The 21,735-nt window shown below is 34.0% G+C and overlaps 1 protein-coding gene across 2 annotated transcripts in view; it reads right to left on the bottom strand.

Annotated features, from left to right (window-relative positions):
• The window catches only part of Ssbp2 (single stranded DNA binding protein 2), a 242,450-nt gene that overhangs the window by 183,831 nt on the left and 36,884 nt on the right, over nt 1–21,735 (bottom strand). The window lies entirely within an intron of this gene.

Raw genomic sequence — 21,735 nt, 5'->3', positions numbered from 1 at the left:
GCCCTTTCACACTCCAAAAGTAGAGCTAAATTGGTCCTAAAGTAAAAACTATTACAAACTCTCCATAATAATGGAATAGGTAATTTTAATAATACAAACTATTAAGATTAAGGTGGCTGAATAAAGATAAGTAGTCCACTACCACCCACTTATCCCCAAAAAGTGATAGGTTACAAAAGTAATGACTTTCTACTTGGCCAAATTATTAAAATTATATTAAATGATTATCTGCATGGAAAGAATAATATGAAGCACTAGGAAAAAAACATAATGACAAAAATTGTTACCATATTTTCATATTAAGCATATTTATCATTTAGATGAGTTTACCATTTTCTAGCAAGTGGCATCTTTAATTTTGATATGAGATCAATAGAAGGTAATGAATTACTTTCTCCAAGTTAGAAAATGAGTTCTGTTTTGTGCTGGAAGACACAATGGACACCAAGATTTAATTAATATCAATTACTATTGATAGAAATTTCCTAACAGCTAAATACAATTCAATAAACAGAATGTATCAATTTAGCACTAACCAATAATTTAGACTAAATTTAGAGGCTATACAAGGTTTCAAAAAAAAAAAAACCTTAAAAACCAAAAAAAAAAACTTTCCAAAGAAGTTTTCATCTATGTCAAATGACAATTCTTCACATAATCAAATATGAATAGTCAAGGCACTAGTAGTAACTAAATATCCATAAGCGGGTTAAAAATAATTAGAATGAGATATTATCTGTTTTACTTATTTTAATCTATAGTAAATCTTCTTTAAGGAATAAAACTTATGTGTAACAGTAAGACTTCCTTCTTGAAATTAACTAGGCCAAATTCATGTTCTATTTAAAAACAACTGATTTTATATTTTATAATATTCTATTTTGATTATTTTTAACCAGGTGAACCATTGTTTAAATTGAGAAAAATTTGAAAAGTTTCAATTTTATTGTGCAATAGCACTTTTGTGAGAAAAATGAAAACAGATAAAACTCAAACAGTTTATAAGAAACATTCAAATAATATTAAATCTTTCCTATAGAAAATTATTGGGATATGTCTGAAATTAGTATCTTTAGTGAAGCTCTTATTTAATTTTGCATTGTATTTAGTCACAGTTCACACCATTTGTGCTTTGCAAGTTATTTCCCCCCAAAATATATAACATACATACATTTATTTATATTTACATGAACACATATATGTATATAAATACACATATATTAACACATTATAAATGCATATTATAGACAGACAGACAGATAAGATAGACAGAGGCATGGTACTAGGGCTCGAGCTCAGTACTCAGGACTTCCTACTGGTTAGGCTGGTACTCTACCACTTGAGCTGATTATTTGTTGGTTATTTTGAAGACAGAGTCTAGTGAAATTTCTTGCCAGGCTGGTCTCAAACCATAATCTTCCTAAGTAGCTAAGATTACAGGTATGAACCACCAATACCCAACACCAAAGGAGGGATGGTAGGGGAAAAACAAAGGAGGAGGCAACAATGCTTGATAAGAAATGTACTCATTACCTAGCTCATGTAACTGTAACCACTCTGTACAGTATTTTTACAATAAAAAACTTATTTAAAAAAAGAATCTTGAAACTTTAACAATTTACATGCCTTTGGATTGTACAACTATGACTTTGTACTTTATGTAGATTTTTATTTTACTGGTAACTAAAAATGGGGGTAAGGAAAAACTTATATGACCTAATCTATGGAAATCATTATGTTACAATATTTAATCGTATACGCATAAAACAATGGAAACATATAGTATATAGTATTAGAAAGTTATTGCGGTGGATGCTAACAACACTAAAAGCTGGTAAGAATGTATAACAAGAGAGGAAATGCACAATGGTAGAAGATGGGTTTGGCTCCTTCTTACCTAGTTACCACATGATCTAGCAATTATGTACCTTAGCAAATAAACTGAAAACTTAAGTTCACACACATACACACACACCTGTTGTTTATGGTAACTTTATCTAGAAGCTCTACAATTGGAAAGTCAACAATATGATCATCAGTAGGTGAATAAAGAAAACTCTCTAGCAGAGTCAGACAATGGATATTTATTCCATGCTAATGTTAATATATATGACCAAATGAAAGAAGTCAGTCTAAAAAGGCTACTATATGACTCCAACTATATAACGTTTTGCAAAAAGTAAAACTGAAGGAGTGGTAAATCTGGCAGTGATTGCTAGGAGTTAAGGGAAAGTGACATTAATAGCAGACAGAATTTTTAAGGCAATGAAACATTCTGTAAGGTAATACGGTGAACACACACTACGTTTTTTATTTTTATTTTATTGTACAGATGCTGTACACAGGGGTGACAGTTACATAAGTAAGGTAATGAGTACATTTCTTTGTTGTTCTCCCACTATCTCTTCCCTTCCCCCAGCTATTACATATTTGTTCAAAGTCTTGGAATACACACTACACACAGTAAACCCTACTGCAAACTACAGACTTGATATGATAATGATATGTCAGTTCAGGCTCATCACTGTAACAAATGTAACACACTGGTGAGATGTGCTAATGATGGGGAGGAAATGCATGGGTGGGATTAAGAGGTATATGGGAATTATCTGTGCCATCCACTAACTTTGCCTTGAACCTAAATGACAAAATTTATTTTAAAAGTTATTACAGGGACTGGGAAGATGGCCCAGCAGTAGAGTGTTTGCCCCCCCATGCATGAGGCCCTGGGTTCCATTCCTCAGCACCAGAGGAAAATAAGCAGAAAAAGCTGGAAGTGGCACTAGCCTTGAGCTGAAGAGCTCAGGGACAGCTCCCACAACTGACAAAAAAAAAAAATGTTATTACAGTGGGTAAGAGGCTTGTTACTTTATGCTCTTCTATATATTACTAATCTTCTTCAATGCAGTCATGAGTTCATATCTCCATCCCTAAGCTACTATAGATTATTATAAATATTTTCCTTACACACAATTGAATAATAATATTTAATAGTAAGTTATGTCCAAAGACTGTATCCAAGAAATCACCTTCTTTCTAAATAATGCAAATTATAAGTAACCTGAGAAAATACGAATGGAAAATGCTTCAAAACATTCTAAGTTTTTCCCCTCTGGCAACTAACCACTGAAAATAACTTTCTTCCTACTTTTACCACAAATATTTTTCTTACCTCTTCCCGTTAATCTCTCCCTAATCTTTGTACATGTGATCTTGGAACTTAGTTCTACTCTGCTTTATAATTGTCTTCCCTTTCCCATTCACTGTACATTCTCTATCCTTTCTTTTTAAAAAATTTTTTATTGTAAAGATACTGTACAGAGGCGTTAGTTACATGAGTAAGGTAATGAGTACATTTCCTATCGAGCATTGTTACCCCCTCCTTTGTTTTTCCCCTTACTATTCCTTCCCTCCCCACCTCCGGAACTTTTCCCTCCCCTCCCCCCACTCCCGGTCCCCAAAGCTTTAAATTTCCTTTTTAACATAGTGTCTGTATGTCTCATTGTTACAATTGGTCAACCTGTGTCCTTATTTCAGCATCTTGTCTCTATGCTTTCTTACACCTACCTCTTTCATCATTCCTGGTTCTTCCCTTACTTCTAGCCAAATTCCAGTGTTCATCGATGATGCACTTCCTGATGTCTTTACTTAGACCTAATTCAGCACTGTTATATTTTAAGGATACACATTAATATGCCCCACTAAGTAAGGTTAGTGTTTATAATCCAGTTTTTACCTTCCCTGAAGGAATTCTGGAAGAGTGCTTCTCATAGCAAATTCTGCCAATGTCACTGGCCTGTACTTAGGACACAGGAAGAATGAGAGAGAAATGTTTCAGAAGAAAACACCTCTATATAAAAACAGGATCCAGAATTTAATGCCCCAAAAGAAATGAGCAGGTGTTTAAAACAGAACCCCAACTCAAAAAAAAGATAATTTTTCTTCCTGATTTTCAAAAGATATAAATATGTAGTAATCGGTTTAAAATAATTATTTTTTAAAAATTGCAAATAACATAATCAGAGTCAAAGGGATTTCTTTCATGGGCTTAAGTCATTTCCTAGCCTTACTTTATTTAATAATACATTTAGACATGAACAGCATTTGCTTCTTAAAACTACTTATTCATCTCTTCATTAGACAACTCTAAAACATTTGTTTTGTATAAAGAGCTGAGAAGCAATGAAACATCATTAATTTAGGATTCCCTAATACAGAATATGTGGCAATATATCCAAAGAAATTATCTTCACTTCAAGAGTTTCACAAATTAGCAGCATAAAGATAATTTTAATCATATAAAGTCAGAAACAAGAACTATTTTCAAATATCCTAAGAAACTGTACAGATACACACTTAATATGCTAAGCACCATCAATAGTAAGCTACTAGTACTATTCTAGGGTTTATTCAAAAGAAAAAGAGATACAAGCCCTTAAGCAATTTGCAGACTTGTTAATGTGACAAAATACATAATTAAAAATAACATCAGGAAATAGAGCTGTGGCTCAAGTGGGTAGAGTGCAAGCCTTGAGCTTTTGCTCAAGTTCAGGGACAGCACCTAGGCCCTGAGTTCAAGTTCCAAGACTGGTACACACACACACACACACACACACACACACACACACACACATACACACACACACACACACACAAATCAATAATACAAGATAATATACAATATATATGATGCAGGCAGTAAGAGCATCAAGATTTCAGAATAGAGAGAGAGTACATTAAGATATTCTTGACGGCATTTTAACTGAGAGAGAAAATAGCATTTTAATTGGTCAATATTATGGAAATGAGATAAGGAGGGAGAAAAAACATTTTAAGGTATAATGTAAGAAAAATATAAATATGTGACAATGGTAGCTAACATAAAATTATCTATATGCCTCAAAGTAATAAAATAATTTTATAAAATATTCTATTATTGGGCTGGGAAGGTGGCTCAGTTGTAGAGCACTTGCCTTGCATGCCTGAGGCCCTGAGTTCGATTCCTCAGCACCACATAAGCAAAAAGAAAAAAGCTGGAAGTGGTGCTGTGGCTCAAGTGGTAGAGCGCTAGCCTTGAGCTGAAGAGCTGAGGGACAGCGCCCAGGCACAGAGTTCAGGCCCCACGACTGGACCAAAAAATATATATATATTCTATTATTTTTCTCCATTTCAATATAAAGATTTAACTCTATTTTATTTTTGTGGCTACCAAAAACCAATAAAAATTACAAAGTTTATGGCTTATAAAATAAAAGTAAACTATTATTACCTATGAAAGTAAATTATTAAATAGCAGCTTACAGTAACTTTATTAAGAAATTTAGTTTCTTTTAATTATTTTCAATGTACAGTAAAAGAAACCATATTATATGTATTTCTCAGTGAAAGAATGTTCATATAGGTGAAGTTTCCTAATTAAAATTCAGGTTATTCTGAAAAGCTTTTAAAAAGTTAAGATTTTAGGTATCAGAAAATATCTATAGTTTTCAAATTTAGGTGAAATTTTTCTGATTCCTCAGTAATGTGTATTTTAAACTTAAAAATTTAAGGTAAATTACAGAAACAAAAAACAACCAATAGATTAATGGGGAAAACATAGGAAGCCTCTACTAAACTAATCTCCAGATATAAAATTTCCAATCAATTGCACTAACAAGCATTTGTACTCCTCAGATGCCTCAATCAATGACAGAATAAAATAAAATGTCTTGACTTCACGAAGTCCAGATGAAAGAAATTAGAGTAACTCTTTGATTTTAGATAAATATTTAGAGCATAATCATCAAATCCGAAAATAAAACTAAGAAAATAGCATACTTAAATTGCTGAACTGGCATACCCCCAAAATAACTGAAATTGTCTTAAATACAATAAAATTAACTAAAAAATAAATTTAAAAAACCTTTGTGTGTGGGGTGGTGTGTGTGTGTGTGTGTGTGTGTGTGTGTGTGTGTGTGTGTGTGTGTGTGTGTGTGTGTGTGTGTGTGTGTGTGTGTGTGTCTATAGTGGGGCTTGAACTCAGGGCCTCATGCTCTTACTTGGTTTTCTCACTCAAGACTAGTTGGTTAAATGAAGAATCTCACAGACTTGTTTACCTGTTCTCCAAACCATAATCCTGAGATCTCAGCCTCCTGAGTAGTTAAAATTACAGGTATGTGCCACTAGTATAAAATATATTTTTAAATCTCAGATAAACAGCTTACATATAATGACAAATATAAGTTAGCAATAGACCAAGTGAAAGGCGAGATACAGCTGGGTACCAGTTGTTCATGCCTATAAATCATCGCTATTCAAGAAGCTGAGATCTGAAGATCATGGTTCAAAGCCAGTTTGGGCAGAAAATTCCTTGAATGTCTTATCTCCAAATGGCTCAAGTTGCAAAGCTCAGGGACAGTGCCCAAGCCCTGAGTTCAAATTCCAGGACCAGCACAAGAACAACAAAAAAAAAAACATAGATTTTTAGTTGACTACAAATTGAGTATAAAAGTAATAGTGTATTTGACTGCTGCCAGAAGATCCAAGTTGTTAAATCTCACATATTAGTTAAATAAGTAGGAGGCATAGAAAGATGAAGGGGAAAAAAGACAAGTCACAAGCAATGGTTGGAAGTATCAGTGATATACAGTCTGCAAAAAGAAAAGACTAAATATGCAATAAGCTGTCAGGTGGTAGACAGCTTGTTCTTATTTCATATAACTAAAGAAGATAGAACTTAACTCTTGGATCAAAGTTACAATAAGGCAAATTTTAACTCAATATACCAAACATCATTTTAAGTCATTAGAGCTATTCAAAAATGTTACAAGCCGGGAAAATGAATCATTTAGAGGTCAAGAAATGCTACTGTCCAACCAATGAAAGAGAATATAAGTACAGGTTGAAGTAAGAATATTGGAATAGCTTTATTCATTAAGAAAAAATTTGGATCTCCTAAGTACAAAACTATATAATCTGTTCTTAGTTTTTTTGCTTAAGGTTGGTACTCTACCACTTGAACCATAACTCCACTTGTGGCTTTTGCTTTGTTGCTCGTTAATTGGAGATAAGAATATCATGAACATTTTCTGCCTGGGCTAGCTTTGAACCAAGACTCAGATTTCAGCCTTCTAAGTAGCTAGGATTATAGATGTAAGTCTCTGGCACCTGGTAGCCAAAAGAAATTTTTAAATAAACAATTACAATACCTTAATGGTTAATACAAGTCATTATACATCTGTTAAAAATGAGGGTGAACAAGCATGAAACCTCAAGTATACTATGGACGTCAGGTAACAGTTGTCTCAGTGCAGGTTAGGCAACTGTGACAAATGTATCACTGTGGTCCACAACATGGGATAACATGATACAGGTGGAGGGATAGAGGATATGAAAATTCTCCACTCAATTTTACTGTGAGTCTAAACCTGCTCTTAAAAAATTTTTTTTAAGTTAGAAATTTCCTATCGATAGAAATAGAGAAGAAGGAGATCATGTGCTAACATTTACAGAGCTTATTAAGTGAGCTATAGTCACTTCTTTTTTTTCCAGAGATTACAGGACAGATGTTTCCACATGAAAGTAAAAGTTTACTGAGTAAACTACTGAGTAGCTACCTTCCAAACCCCAACAAGTAGGGTTCCATTAACCAAGTAATAAAGATTCCTTTTATAATAGGATGCCCCAAGGGCATGCCACTATGTACTTCACAAGTACAAACTATACAACCAACATAATCTGCCTCAACCTAATCTAGAAATTATTCTATTTATTAAACAAAGCACATTGAAGACCCCAAGACTGCATTAGCTGGAGTCTTTGGATACCTTTGTTAGTAAAGTTCTTCAAAGCATTCAAAGCATCTTTAAAATGTTCCCAAAAGTTTAGAGAATCACAAAACTAAATATCAACAAAAGTAGTTAAGTTAATCTATTTTATTTAATTTTTAATTAAATTTAGACAGCCGTACTATTTAATTCAACTAATCATCCTATTAAATGGCCACATTTGTCAGCCACATTCACATTAAATGTCACCAAAATGATCATTTAAAATTGAAATATATATGCCTTAAAGACAAAGTAAAAATTATTTATAGGTACAGTCAGCACAAATTAAGATCTGCTAGTTACTTCTTAATGTGAACTTAATTCATATTGCAATCATACTGAATAAAAATGTAGTATTTAATATTAATAAATGATACTTTCACATTTACATGGCTTCTTACTTTATAAATACAAACCAATTTTAAGAGAGAATGTATTTAAATAACCCAAAATCCATTTGTTAAGTCTGAGAACAGGTGCCTTCAATTTTTGTCCTTTCTTATTCTAAGATTTTGTTTTCACAATATATACTGCATTAGTAAACAGTAATACTCAGAATAAATCAAACCAAAGAGTGGCTAATTCCAATTATTTTGATATAGGATTTTTTAAATATTTACAGTTAATATTGAAAAAGAAGCCTGAAAACTCATTATTTATGTCATTGTTTTAGGTTTGTTTGTAATCCATAAATAAATCTTATTTCCTTTTGGATTATTAATGCTAGCCTTTGTTTTTACTATATGTTCAACTAGTACTTTTTTCTTATTGAATATTATCTTCTTTCCTCAACTTTTTTTTTATACCGTTTTAAAACCAAAGACTAGCAACTTAAAGGCAAATTTTCTGAGTGTAGTGGATATCACCTACAATTTCAGCTACTTAGAGAGGGAGAGATCGAGAAGCTCCTGGTTGGAGCCCAGTTCAGGCAAAAAATTATCAAGACACTACTCTCAACAACAACAAATGGAGATGATGGTACCTGCTTGTCATCCTCACTACACAGGAGCCATAAGTAAGCCAACGCAGACAAGACTGGCTGAAATTTACACAGATGAGTCTAAGGGGGGAAAATGTAACACATACATACATACACATACACTACATATCCTAAAGATCATGTCTTGCTTGTGAAATTGAACTACCTAGTAGCTACCCTTGGAGTTGCAATAATTATGGATAATAATGTCCAACACATCATAGTTATGGGAATAACCATTATTATTGTGATAGTTTAGCCATCTTGATACGTAGACAATCTGAGTATATTAGCAAGTATAGTTCTCCTTCTAGCAGGATTGAAAAAGTAAAAAATGTAACCATTCAAGTTGTGAAAGCCTTCAAGATCTCTGAAATATAAGAGAAGAATAATAGTGTGGGAGTAAATACAATTGGCCTGATTAATTTCAATCTAGCAATACTTTTAGTTATAGGGGATATAAAGATATAGACAATATAGCCCATGTATAAGAATAAAAAGAAAAACACCCCTAGATGAAGGTCTACTATAAACCTTGGGGTATCTAAGAATAGTTCCAGAGCTTCTGTTAAGAGATCCAGGGTGTACATTATATCACTCAGACAGCTGTTTAAATAATTAAGTTTGGTCCACGAATTTCTTTGGGAACCAGGGATAAAGGGACAAGAAAGTCTTACCTGATTCAGTCCTTTCATATTTGACTGGGCTTGATTTGATAGTACTAAAATAAAAGCCCTTATGAAATTAGCCTAGTCAAATAGTTCTACTGCACTTGAGACATGACATAGAAAGACCCTAGAATTTGACTGGTCTCTTATGGCATTCAATATTTTTGCCCAATCTTCGGTCTGACTGCCCTGGGATATATTTCCCTAAATTTAATCTCCTTGCTGCAACTGGCTTCATGTACTGGGCTGAGTAGTGAAGAAGGTGAAAAAAATCAAGGAGCCATGAGCTCTGAACTGTTCTTAGATACTCCAAACAATCTAAGAGAGTTTCACCTAGGGATGGTTTTTCTTTTCATCCTTATGCATGAGATATATGGTATATGTACTTATAAACCTATATCTAAAGTTGCTGTTCAATCCAAATTAACCAGGTCAATTGTATTTACTACCAAGCTTGTCATTTTATGCTTTCATCCAGACATTTGAGTATGTGCACTCTGCTAGTGCTCAATCTCAAAAAGAATTCCCATGTCACACAATCCAAATGCCAACTCAAACTGGGTCAGAACATCTTTCTTGTCATTTTATTACATGGGGATAAAATCGGAATTTATTTTTGCCATTTTCCACTATGTCCTCTTGAACAGCAACATAATATCTTCATAGCCTTCAGCTAGCTAAGATCTGTGACCTATTCCAACCTACTGTTAAAAGTCTTATATTGAACTACTGGACAGTAAAAGAACTTTGATTTCTCATGCTGTGGCTGAACCTTAATGCGCCCATGTCAAAGCTGAAAATAAGAGCAGGTATTGCACACATTTTCCACTATTTACTACAAAAAAAAACTGATGATTTTAACAAGGACATTTTTGTCTTTTCTTCCTCTTTTTTCCTTTTTTGCACATACCTTATTTGGTATTCTTTATGTGTGGGTCATTGTTAAAGTGGTTCAATAGTTAATTAAGGATTAAATAGGAAAGCAGTTTGCCTATTAAATTATAAAATCCACCAGTGTTTACAGTTTTTTCTAATTAATTAAATAATAGAAATTTTAAAATTAGATTTAAAATGGAGCTTTTAGAATATACAGGTTGTTCTTTAAGATATTAGGCTCTAAACAAAACATAGGGCAGACATGTTAGAGCAGGCGTGTATAGTACCAGCAACCTAGGATAATCAATCCCCAAATCTCAAGCATCTTGAGCCACAATTTTCAGTGCCCATCTGATGACACACAAAACTAAAAGTACAGCACTGCTACAGTGATCCTGTAAAGGCAGGAGAGCACAGGATGTTATCTGAGGAGCCCCACAGGAGACACAACACACATTCCCAAGGGAAAAAAAAGTCAAACTATTTTTAAATTCAATTGTTTAAATTCAATTACTTTTCTCTTAATTGTTAAATATTGAGTTTAAGTCTTTGTGTTCATTTCCCTACTAACCGATAACACTCTATTTATGTTCATTAATGTTGTCCCTTAAAAGAGAAAAGTCAAACATGAATCTACTAAAGTCAACTCTTCCCAGTTGATCTTTTAGCTTATTTTAAATAAGCTTTCCTTTTAATCTATAGACCCAGAATTTGGTGTCTTGTACACACAGAGAATTTCTCCAGTTTATTTCCTCATTATATTTTCTTCTACAGTAACTACAAAAAAAGGAGACCTGGAAATATTTGCTTCCTAAAATGAATAAAAATTAAAATTACCTGCATTAAAGACCTTCTTGCTATATTAGTTACTTGGAACCCTTCTAGCTATATAATTCCCTTTGCCAGCAGGACAAAAAGTTAGTGGCACCTCATCTTACCAACAATTCAGGCATGACTTGATAGCTCATGCATATGACCCCAGCTACATAGGACATATAGGTAAGAGGATCACAGATCAAGACTAGCCTGGGGGTAGGGGAAAGTGTCAGATCCTATTTGAAAAATAACTGAAATCAAATGAGCTATAGGTATATTTCATGTGCTAGAGTGCTTATCTAGCAAGTGCTAAGGTCATGAGTTCAAACCCCAATACTGTCACCAAGCAAAAAGCAAGGCGGAGAAGCCCAGAATCTTCACATGATCACTGCTGATCAGTACAGCGCTACTATTTGTATTACTCAAGCAATGTAGTACAGGACTGGAGCTTCTCTTTCTTAATTATCTGGTGTTCTTTTGCTCTTTTTTCAGTCTTTCCACTGTGGCATGTAATTAATGATTGTATGACTGCAATTAGTAAAGAGAATGGCAGGTTTTCATTTTCTCTTCTTCGTTAACTACTTCATTAACTACCTTCTAATCTGACATATACTTTCCAGGCTACCTATGGGGTCAAATAAATTCCATCACCAGGTCATTTCTCCATCTTACCATCAATATTGTTCAGTTTTACCATTTAGGTTACAAAATCCCAGAATTTCCCAACGTTTGCATCAATCCATACCTACACAAGCAAGCACACTCACTCATGTGCACATACAAATACACACATAATTTAGGAATTTATAAAGTATTTTCTGTTCACATTACTCCTTCTTGTACCTTCATCTTCTTATTCCTGATATTTGTACTGAAAATGCTGGAAGATATCTAAAATTATTTTGATTGAATGCTGATACCAAGTAAAAATTAAAAATGGTAAAACATTTTTATTCAGACAGCTTGAGAACCCAACATACTCATGTTAAATATGTGTAACCTTACTTAGTATTAACAAGTATTACTGAAAGACACAGATATTCTGTTACTGTCCCTCATCTATGCAAAGCAAGCAGAGCTTGTTGGAATCAGTTCAATCCCTAGATTCAGTGCTTTCACCCTCCAACTATTTAGCTCATCCTCCTCAGAATGCATAGTATCAGCAGTGCACAGCATTCATCGAAATGTATTATGTGTATTATATGTAGCAATGCCCGGTCTAGCTATACTTCCTTCATTCAGTCCTTATCTACACCTGGAAGATAATAAGCACATAAACTATTTCACAGGCCTGTAAGGTGTCACTGCTGAATCTTTATTTAATTTGCAAATAAAGGAAGTTCACCTTAAAAGGTGAACTAACTTGTTTACAGTTTCTCCATTACTTGAGTGCTGAATCAGCACCCGATCCCAAGTGTTAAGAGTTACTTTAATAATTACATTACAGTAATCTGATTTTATATCATGTTCAGTATGGAACTACATTGTAGTAAAATATATGTTTACTTTTGAGTTTTAAAATGCACAAAAAGCCAGCCAAGAATTTTGCATTGCCTCAAAAATTATCATTTTCATTAAAATGAATCATGAAAATGTAGTTGATCTGGCTAAACAGTTAATATGTAGTTGATCTATCTAAATAGTGAATGACTCAAAACAGCCTTTCTGTTGTATAGTGACATCTTCCTTTTAAAGCATACAAAAGGAAGTTCATTACACTGAGTAGGTCTGTTGCCAGGACTAGTTTATAAGGATTTCATTGAAGTAACAACAGTTAGTTCTTGTTTTACTGAGTTTTACTGAGTTTTCAAGGAGTCTTCTTGTTTAATAAACATTAAAAAGAGTTAGCTAGTCAATAGTCTGGGAAACCTAAACTTCTGAGACTCAAGTCTGACAGGGAAAAGGACCATTTTAAACACACAGGGGAACAGCTAGCTGGAGCGGGACAGACACACAAATTTACTTTAAGAGCTTCAATTTCATTTGATTTTTATATATTCTAACTTAAGGAAACTTTAGTTAACTCAAATTATAAACATGAGAGTTTGTCCACAAAGAATCGTTTACTAAATGAATGTAAAGAATTAAATTATGACCACACACGCACACGCGCACACACACACACACACACACAGTCCTAAGCCCCCAGTACCTCAGAAAGTGGAAATAGGATCATTAAAGATGTAATTCATTTAGATCATACTACAATAGCATTAGTCCTATTTCAATCCAATATTCTTTTAAAAGGGAGAAATTTGGACACAGAGACAATTGAACAGGAAAAATGATGTGAGGAGAAATCATAAGGCAAGGAGAGGCTTGGAATAGATCCTCCATCCCCTGTCAAGTAACCACTCCTGACAATACCTCAATTTCAGACATCCAGCCTCCAGAAATTTCTGTTACATAAGCTGGATGAGTACTTAGTTACAGCAGTCCTCCTAATAGGGTTGCTACAGTAAAGCATGAAGATAACCTAAAAATTGCTGTAAGGTAAACAAAATAGCACAAATTAAAAAATTTTTAAGTAAGAGATTGGAAATTTTAGTTTGTAACTTTGGCAAAAATTTCCTTTTCAGTATCCTTACCTATACCTCCTTCGGGGTGTTGGGAGGGTCTTAGAAAAGCCCAAAATATTAAACAAGTAGATGGGCTTATCACCTGTTTACAATTTACTTAATAAATCTGAGCTTTTTAGGTAAGAAGAACAGCAAAAGTACAAAAAGATATAAGTGATTCTCATGGGTTTCTCAAAAATAAGAGGAAAATCACTTCAGATGTTTACCAAGCACTAAATCAAATACACAAACAGGTTGAAGCACCTCATAGTCAATATTTTCCTATTTAGTTTGGAACTATACTATAATCTTCACTAAAATAAAATAATGCAAACATTTTTTAAATTACTGGCATAAATTAAATGCATAAACGATTTTCACTATAATTATTTATAAAATGTATTTCAATCAATATCATTCCATTTGCTCTTTTTAACCACCCTCTTTTTTGGAGGTGGGGGGGCCTGGTCCTGGGGCTTGAACACTGGGCCTGGGTGCTCAAGCTATCCCTCTACCATGTGAGTCACAGTACCACTCTGGCTTTTTGTGATGAATTGGAGTAAGAGTCTCATGGATTTTTCTGCCCAGGCTAGCTTGGAATTATGATTCTCACACCTCAGCTTCCTGAGTAGCTAGGATTGCAGGTATGAGCCACTGGCGCCCCATCAACCACTGTCCTTTGATAAAGATATTTGTGAGTTTCACTGTGCTATTTTTATACCTATACGTAATGTACTTCTATAAAGTTGACCCCCACCATCATCCTCTCCTTTTCCCCTTTTATCCACTGGCCTCCAACCCCAAATAGCCCTCTTTCATAATTATGACATATTTTTGAAGGTCTAGAGTGCACATTTGAGTAAAAATATGTGGTATCTGTCCTTCTGAGGTTGGCTTATCTCACTTAACTTGAGGATCTCCCAATTCCATACATTTCCTTGCAAAGGACATAATTTCATTCTTTATATACACATGTATTGTATTGCTTTGTCCATTCATAAAATATTGACACCTAGGCTAGTTTATTGGCTAGTGAAAACATTGATACTATAAACATGTATGCAGGTATCTTTTTGATATGTTGATTTACTTTTTTTGCAGATATATGCCCAAGAGGGTTATAGCAGGATCATATGGCAGCTCTACTTTTGTTTCCTGTGGAAACTCCACAGTAATTTCCATAGTGACTGAACTATTTACATTCCTCCGAACAGTAATATAAGGGTTACCTCTGTGCCCATAAACTTTTGAAAACCCAGATATTATTGACAGCTCACATCATAGTTCAGCCAATAATGTTTTTAGTGCCTATGTTCCAGAAACTGAGCTAAATGGTAAAGATATAGAGAGCAAAGATGTAATACTTAACTTTATGGAGTACTCCTTACAGAAAGTGAAATAAGAAATGATTAAATAAAAATTCACAAAAGCTACAACTGTTTTAAACATAGCACATTCATATATATTGTATGAATTACCTATATATACATATGTATGTATGTATATATACATATATATGTAAACTTAAACAGAAATTGATGGGTTTTGTTTTATTTTGTTCTAAAATTTGCTTCATTTGTATTTTATCAAACCCTTGTGATAAAATTACAAAAGAATGTCAAATTGCAGCTATAATTAAAGCTCATTTTCTGGGTCTTTTCTTAAGAGAAAACCAAGAAATTAATGCTTCAAAACTTCCTGAAAATCTTACTAAAATGTACCTTCTCTTGCCTACCTTATATGTTTGGTTAGCTGTCAGTGATGGTTAAAGATTTTTCCAAGTCTTTGGAAAAATTAATATTAAGTGAAGTAAGCCAGGCCCAAAGAAACATAGTTCCCATGGATCTCCTTATTTGCAATAACTAGTATATGTCTGAAACAAGCAGAAACACAAATAAGTTGATGTTAGGCAAAATGAACCCCAAGATAAGGATCCAAATGTTTTTTTCTTTCTTGCGATTGTTTCTAACATATTTATAAGATTATTTCTTTCTTGCTTTATATGTCCCTCCCTCGCGGTATAACCGCTGTTTTCACTATATTTGATGTTGGTATAATTTGTGGAGGGGAAGGGGAAAAAATTATTTAAATAGGGATACAGGTGGACCCGTTGCAACAAGGAGATGTACAAGACATTATGTCAGAAAAACGAACTTTACAACTTTGGCCGGGAGAGGGGGGGTGGGGGGGATGGGAAGGGGAAACAAAGGAGGAGGCAAGGACACTTGATAAGAAATGCACTCATTACCTTGACCATGGAACTGTAACCTCTCTGTATGGTATTTTCACAATAAAAAAAATATGAAAAAAAAAAGATTTTTTTCCAAGTCATTAGGCATCAGCTGTGTATCGGTGATACAACCATGGTACTACCATTCTAAATATAGAAGAAATTGTACAATGGTTTGATTTTTACACAGTATTGAATGGTGGGAGAATGAATGGGAGAAGCAGTGCAAAAAATAATTTAAAAACAATTAAATCCACTGGAAAAACACTGCAACTGTTTTCTTAAGAAAAAACTATATGGGGAGAGAGGGGAGTTGGGAGGGAACAAACTGGGAGAAAATTAGAGAGGGGTGACACTGTTCAACAAGAAATGTACTCAACATGTGTAACTGTAACCCCTCTGTACATCATCTTTACAATAAATTTCTTAAAAATAAAATTAGAGGTCACAAAAGACTATGCAACAACTAATCCATTCTGAATCACAGGTTTGCTGTGAGGAGTTTACTAAGGAAGCTACAGAGGAATGTAAAAGTAAGTCTGAAATAGGGAAACGACTCAAGAAGTCTTTATCATCCTCTATGTTTACTTGTGTCAATAAGAGCTTGAATGTTTTATTTGCAAAGGCTAAAACACAAAGCAGATAATCTCTCAATAGATAATTGAGTTGACTCTATTAGAATCTGAAAGTTTCAAAAGAAACAGAAGTAATGACTTCCATTTTTGTAAAGCTTAAAATTCAATGTGATTAGAACAAGTAAAAACAAATGCAAATAAATCAGAATCTACCATCTAACCAATTACGATAATTTTATCTACGTTTTCTTCTGATCTCTTTCACCTTTCTTGTCCAAATTTTATCCCTTCTTTCCTTCTTTCTCTCTTATATTGTAGGTAGCAACTACCTTTCAAATGCATAGCATTCTCCACTTTTACCAGAAATATGTACAATTCGTCATAATTTCTGAATAATGTTTTAATCATAACTCATAGTCTAACAAACTTTAATCTATGTCATATCTTGGAGAAAATACTGGCATATGAAAGTGAGACAAAGAAGGAAAAAGAAATTATACAGCTATCACATTTTCATGGCTAATATGATCTCTAAGAATGTAAGAAATTCAAGCTGGGCATGCTGGCTCACTCCTGTAATCCTAGCTACTCAGGAGGCTGAGATCTGAGGATCACGGTTCAAAGCCAAGCCGGTCGCAAAAGCCCATGAGACTCTTATCTCCAATAAGCCACTCAGAAAACCAGAAGTGGCGCTGTGGCTCCTGTGGTAGAGCACTAGCCTTGAGCTGACGGACAGCGCCCACGCCCAGAGTTCAAGTCTCAGGACCGACCAAAAAAAAAAAAAAAGAGAGAGAGAATTTAAGGAATTCAGTCATATGTTAAAAAGGAACAGGGTGAAAGACTTCTAAATAAGCTATCATCTCCAAGAACTTTTCATTTTTACAATTTTCTAAAATATTCTTTGTTTTCCAATTAGATAGTTTGTTTCTAAAAAAAAAAGGTCATTTGTTTTAAAAGCAGAAAGAGAATGCATCGCTGCCAGAAGTGTAACATGTTAAGAGTTATTCACATACAATTTAGAACTCAGTTTGTCTTAGATATAATCTTCCCTCAATTAAGTATTTTAACTTAAAAAATTAAAAATTCATCAGCAGAAGGTAAAGAAGCAGACATAAATTCTTACCAATACTTTTGGATTGTGCTTTTAATTTCACATTAACAATTCTAATATCCAAGGACACATGATTCTTGCAGTGTCCTCAAATTCATCAAGCTTATTCTTCATTAAATTAGATGAAAACGGGGCTGGGAAGGTGGCTCAGTGGTAAAGTGCTTGCATTGCAAGCCAGAGGCCCTGGGTTCGATTCCTCAGCACCACATAAGCAAAAAAGCCGGAAGTGGCGCTGTGGCTCAGTGGTAGAGCGCTAGCCTTGAGCTGAAGAGCTGAGGGACAACGCCCAGGCCCAGAGTTCAGGCCTCACGACCGGACCCAAAAAATAAATAAATAAATAAATAAATTAGATGAAAAAAATTCAAGAAGATAAGCCATTTAAAAATTCAAACTGAGAACACTCTTTTGATAACACTCCACTTGATCCCATTGCCCTGAATTGGAAAAGTTGCATGATAAAATAGTAACTCTGAGCCAATTATCATGGAATATAAAGCATAAACTTGAGAAACGAATACCTTGGGAGGAAAAATGGGGCTTCTTCACAAAAGCAGAATTTTCTAACATCTAACACTAATTGGCTAAATCTAACATCAATATAACCTTCTAGATGCATCCAAACAAGGAATTTTATGATGAAGACCAGCAGTATTAGCATTCCTCTTGCTTACAAGTGAACGGATGGTAACTAATTCTTAGTTATCAAAATAGTCACATATTTCTATGGAATTACTGTGTCAACATTTATATCTTATCTTTCAGAGTCAAAAATATAATGAGGGACTAATAGGTAGGAATAATGAGGGGACCAGAACTGGTAAATTATTTTTTCATCTTGATTGAAGAGTATAAACCTGTAACAGGAAACTAGAAGCACACTTACTCCAATATAGTAAGAATGAGTACATGAGGACAGAGGGGAATCCCAAGCACCACACACCTGAAAGAAATAGATGAAATCTAGAAAGAAGTAAGAGGACTATGTTATAGAGGAACAGGCAAAAATTAGGAGAGAAGAACATTATGTCATGAACAATTTTAAGAAGTTTGCAAATAATATTTAAAAATCAGATTCCAAGGATTATAAAATCATTATGTAATTTTTAACACCTTTATCTATTATATTATGTTACAATGCATATAAGATGCAATAAGAACCCAAACAAGAAAATATATTTTGTTTATGTATATGTACATGTATAGTTTTATTTAGTTCTGTTAAGATTTATTGAATAACAATGAAAATGACAAATCTGATTTTTTCAAGCATAAATTGAAAAAATTAAAAGGGTACAAAAGCCTAAAAGCAAAGAAGTTTAATTCTTTAATAAAGCTGGCTGTTTATTCATGTGTTGATGCAAGAAAGGAATTAAAGAATTACATGGCTTGTCTTTTAAGAGTCGTCTTCTCAGAACTGAAACAAAGGACTTTTTTATGTTTTTAAAGACTAAGCCCAGCTAAGAATTAATATTTGGTTGTATCTGAAAGAGAATTTTTTTCTGCAGCTCACACTTTGTCAGAAATTTCCACATGCGTAAAAGAACAGCAGAATGAAGCAGGAGGTATTATGCAACTCTGGAATCAATGACAGTTCAATAAAAAAAAAAAAAGGATCACCAGAAATAAAATCATTTATAAGGGGAAAACTAGACAAGCCTTTTAGAAGATACCAGTTTCCTTAAATCACCAAAAAGAAAGTAATATTTGCAACTCTATAGAGTATTTATCATAAGTAATAACTAAAGATAATATATAAATGGCATTGGAAAAATAAGAGATTCTAGCTTTTAAGAGAAAAATTTTAATTGTACAAGATTATTACTTGTATCTAATTTGTCCCAGTCTATATACTCTTCCTTGATTTGCCTTTTCACCTCTCATTTAAAACAATTTTTGTGGGATTTTACTTGCTATTACTATACATGTATTTAATGTATTCTTATAAGAGTCACCTCCTGTCACTCGCTTCTCTTCTTCCATCAACCACAGTCAACCCTAGACTCTCTTTTCTAAGAGAAAAGTCTTATTCTTCACCTAACCTTTCTAGTTCCACAGATATATAGTAGTTAAGGATATAGTTTTATCACAATGGTTCAGCAAGTTTTTGTTTCTGTCCCAGTTTAGCTTCCAAAGAAATAAAGGACAGTGTTATCCCTTTCAGATAGGTACAGTCTCTTCTCTAGAGAATCTGGGCAGCCTAAAAGAAAGTATGACTAAAAGAAAATCCTAGTAATAACATAAACATATGCTCATGTGATTAGAAATGTACATACAGCATAAAGGGAAGTTGGTCATTGAGATTAAACTACAGAGCCAGAAATTGGTCCTATAGCCAGACTACCTACACATGTACTCATCCAATTCCCACTTTATCTTTGGCAAAACTATGTAATTTTCTGTGACTTGGTTTCCTACAAAAGGTGATAGCAGTTCCTATTTCACAAAATTGCTGTGGTACCTAAAAGAGCTAATAAATAGAAAATTCATGCATGCTGATCTATATAAATTGTAAGCTATTTGTTTTTATTATCTGTTAAATTTATTAGTAGCCTAAATAGCTCTACTGAGTCTTCCAAAATTTCTTTGAAATGTCTATTATAGCTATCACTAAACATTAACTCTTCAAATAAGATCTTAAAAATTAGGGTCCAAAAGATTTAAGCTGAGAGAGAGAGCTTATGAACAGACAGATTTAACAAAAGGGCTGTCAATCAACAATATGCCTTTGTCATCTAAAGTATGTCAGAAAAGGGGAGTAGGGAGGATGTGAGATTACAGAGTTCTGGTTAAAGATGGTAGACTAAACTTACATTTACAGGCACACTCTCACTCTCAAAATGATAGTAAAGTATTTCATTTATAGCTTAAACTGGCCAGGTACTAGTAACTCACAACCGTAATCCTACTACTCAGGAGGCTGAGATCCACAGGATCATGATTTGAAGACATCCTGGGCAGAAAAGTTCATGACACACCATCTCCCAAATAACTGAGCACAAAGCAGAGTTGGAGGTGTGTCTCAAATGGTACTACATGAGCTGGGCATGCAAGCACAGAATCATTTGCCAAAAAATAAAAAATTTACAAAGACAGAATTCACAGAAGTAAATAACAGTAATAAAATTGCATAGCTTGTTCTTCAGACCCAATAAATCTGAATACTGACAAGGTAAAACTAAAAGTAGGGCTAAGTTTACATGATAGAATTTTCAAAAGATGTAACAGACAGTAACAGATACTCTCGAAGTAGGAAAAAAGGCTTATAGATGAGAGTGTTAGTGAAACATAAAATCTATCTCACAAACTGCTAGATACACCACCACAGAGGTGAATGCCCTAGCAGAAAAAAATGGAGGTCTATTTGCCAGAAGAAATTTTAAAATAACCTTACTGTTGAATAAGGTAAGGCAGGTTCAGAACACATTAAAAAGCAAATGGGCAAAGTGGACATTAATGTGTTTCTACCGTTGTTTAGATTGAAAAGCACTAAGGAACAATTGTATATCCTCTAGACATGTACAGACTCTTCTCCACGGAATCTGGACTGCTGAAAATGAAATGCCTGAAATATGGAATCTAGTGGTTCTCTAATAAAAACAACCTAAGCAAATTATCCTAAACTGAAGTCTGTTAAGTCCACAGTGTCAACTAAAGGCACAGAACAACTACTCTAAGTTTTTAGAACCCTTTTTATTATGTGTTAAGTGAACACAGGCCCGCACCCATTAAAGGAGACTTACAAATATGAAACACATATATCAAATGAAGCAAACAAAAAAAAAGAGTAACTTGTAAAAGATAATAGGTGAAAAAACCATTTCCAAACTATTATTAACAAACCTCAAAGTGATTAAAGAACATAAGCAACTGTAGAAGAACAAAATGATCTTTTAAAAAGCAGAGACCCGCCGGGCGCTGGTGGCTCACGCCTGTAATCCTAGCTACTCAGGAGGCTGAGATCTGAGGATCGCGGTTCAAAGCCAGCCCGGGCAGAAGAGACTGTGAGACTCCTATCTCCAATAAACCACCAGAAAACCGGAAGTGGCGCTGTAGCTCAAGTGGTAGAGCGCTCGCCTTGAGCTGAAGAGCTGAGGGACAGCGCCCAGGCCCAGAG

The sequence above is a fragment of the Dipodomys spectabilis genome, unplaced genomic scaffold (genome assembly GCF_019054845.1).
Source record: "Dipodomys spectabilis isolate Male_0828 unplaced genomic scaffold, ASM1905484v1 ptg000140l, whole genome shotgun sequence".
NCBI lineage: Eukaryota > Metazoa > Chordata > Mammalia > Rodentia > Heteromyidae > Dipodomys > Dipodomys spectabilis.
The sequence above is the reverse complement of the archived record's forward strand: the minus strand, read 5'-3'. Positions and strand labels throughout refer to the sequence as shown.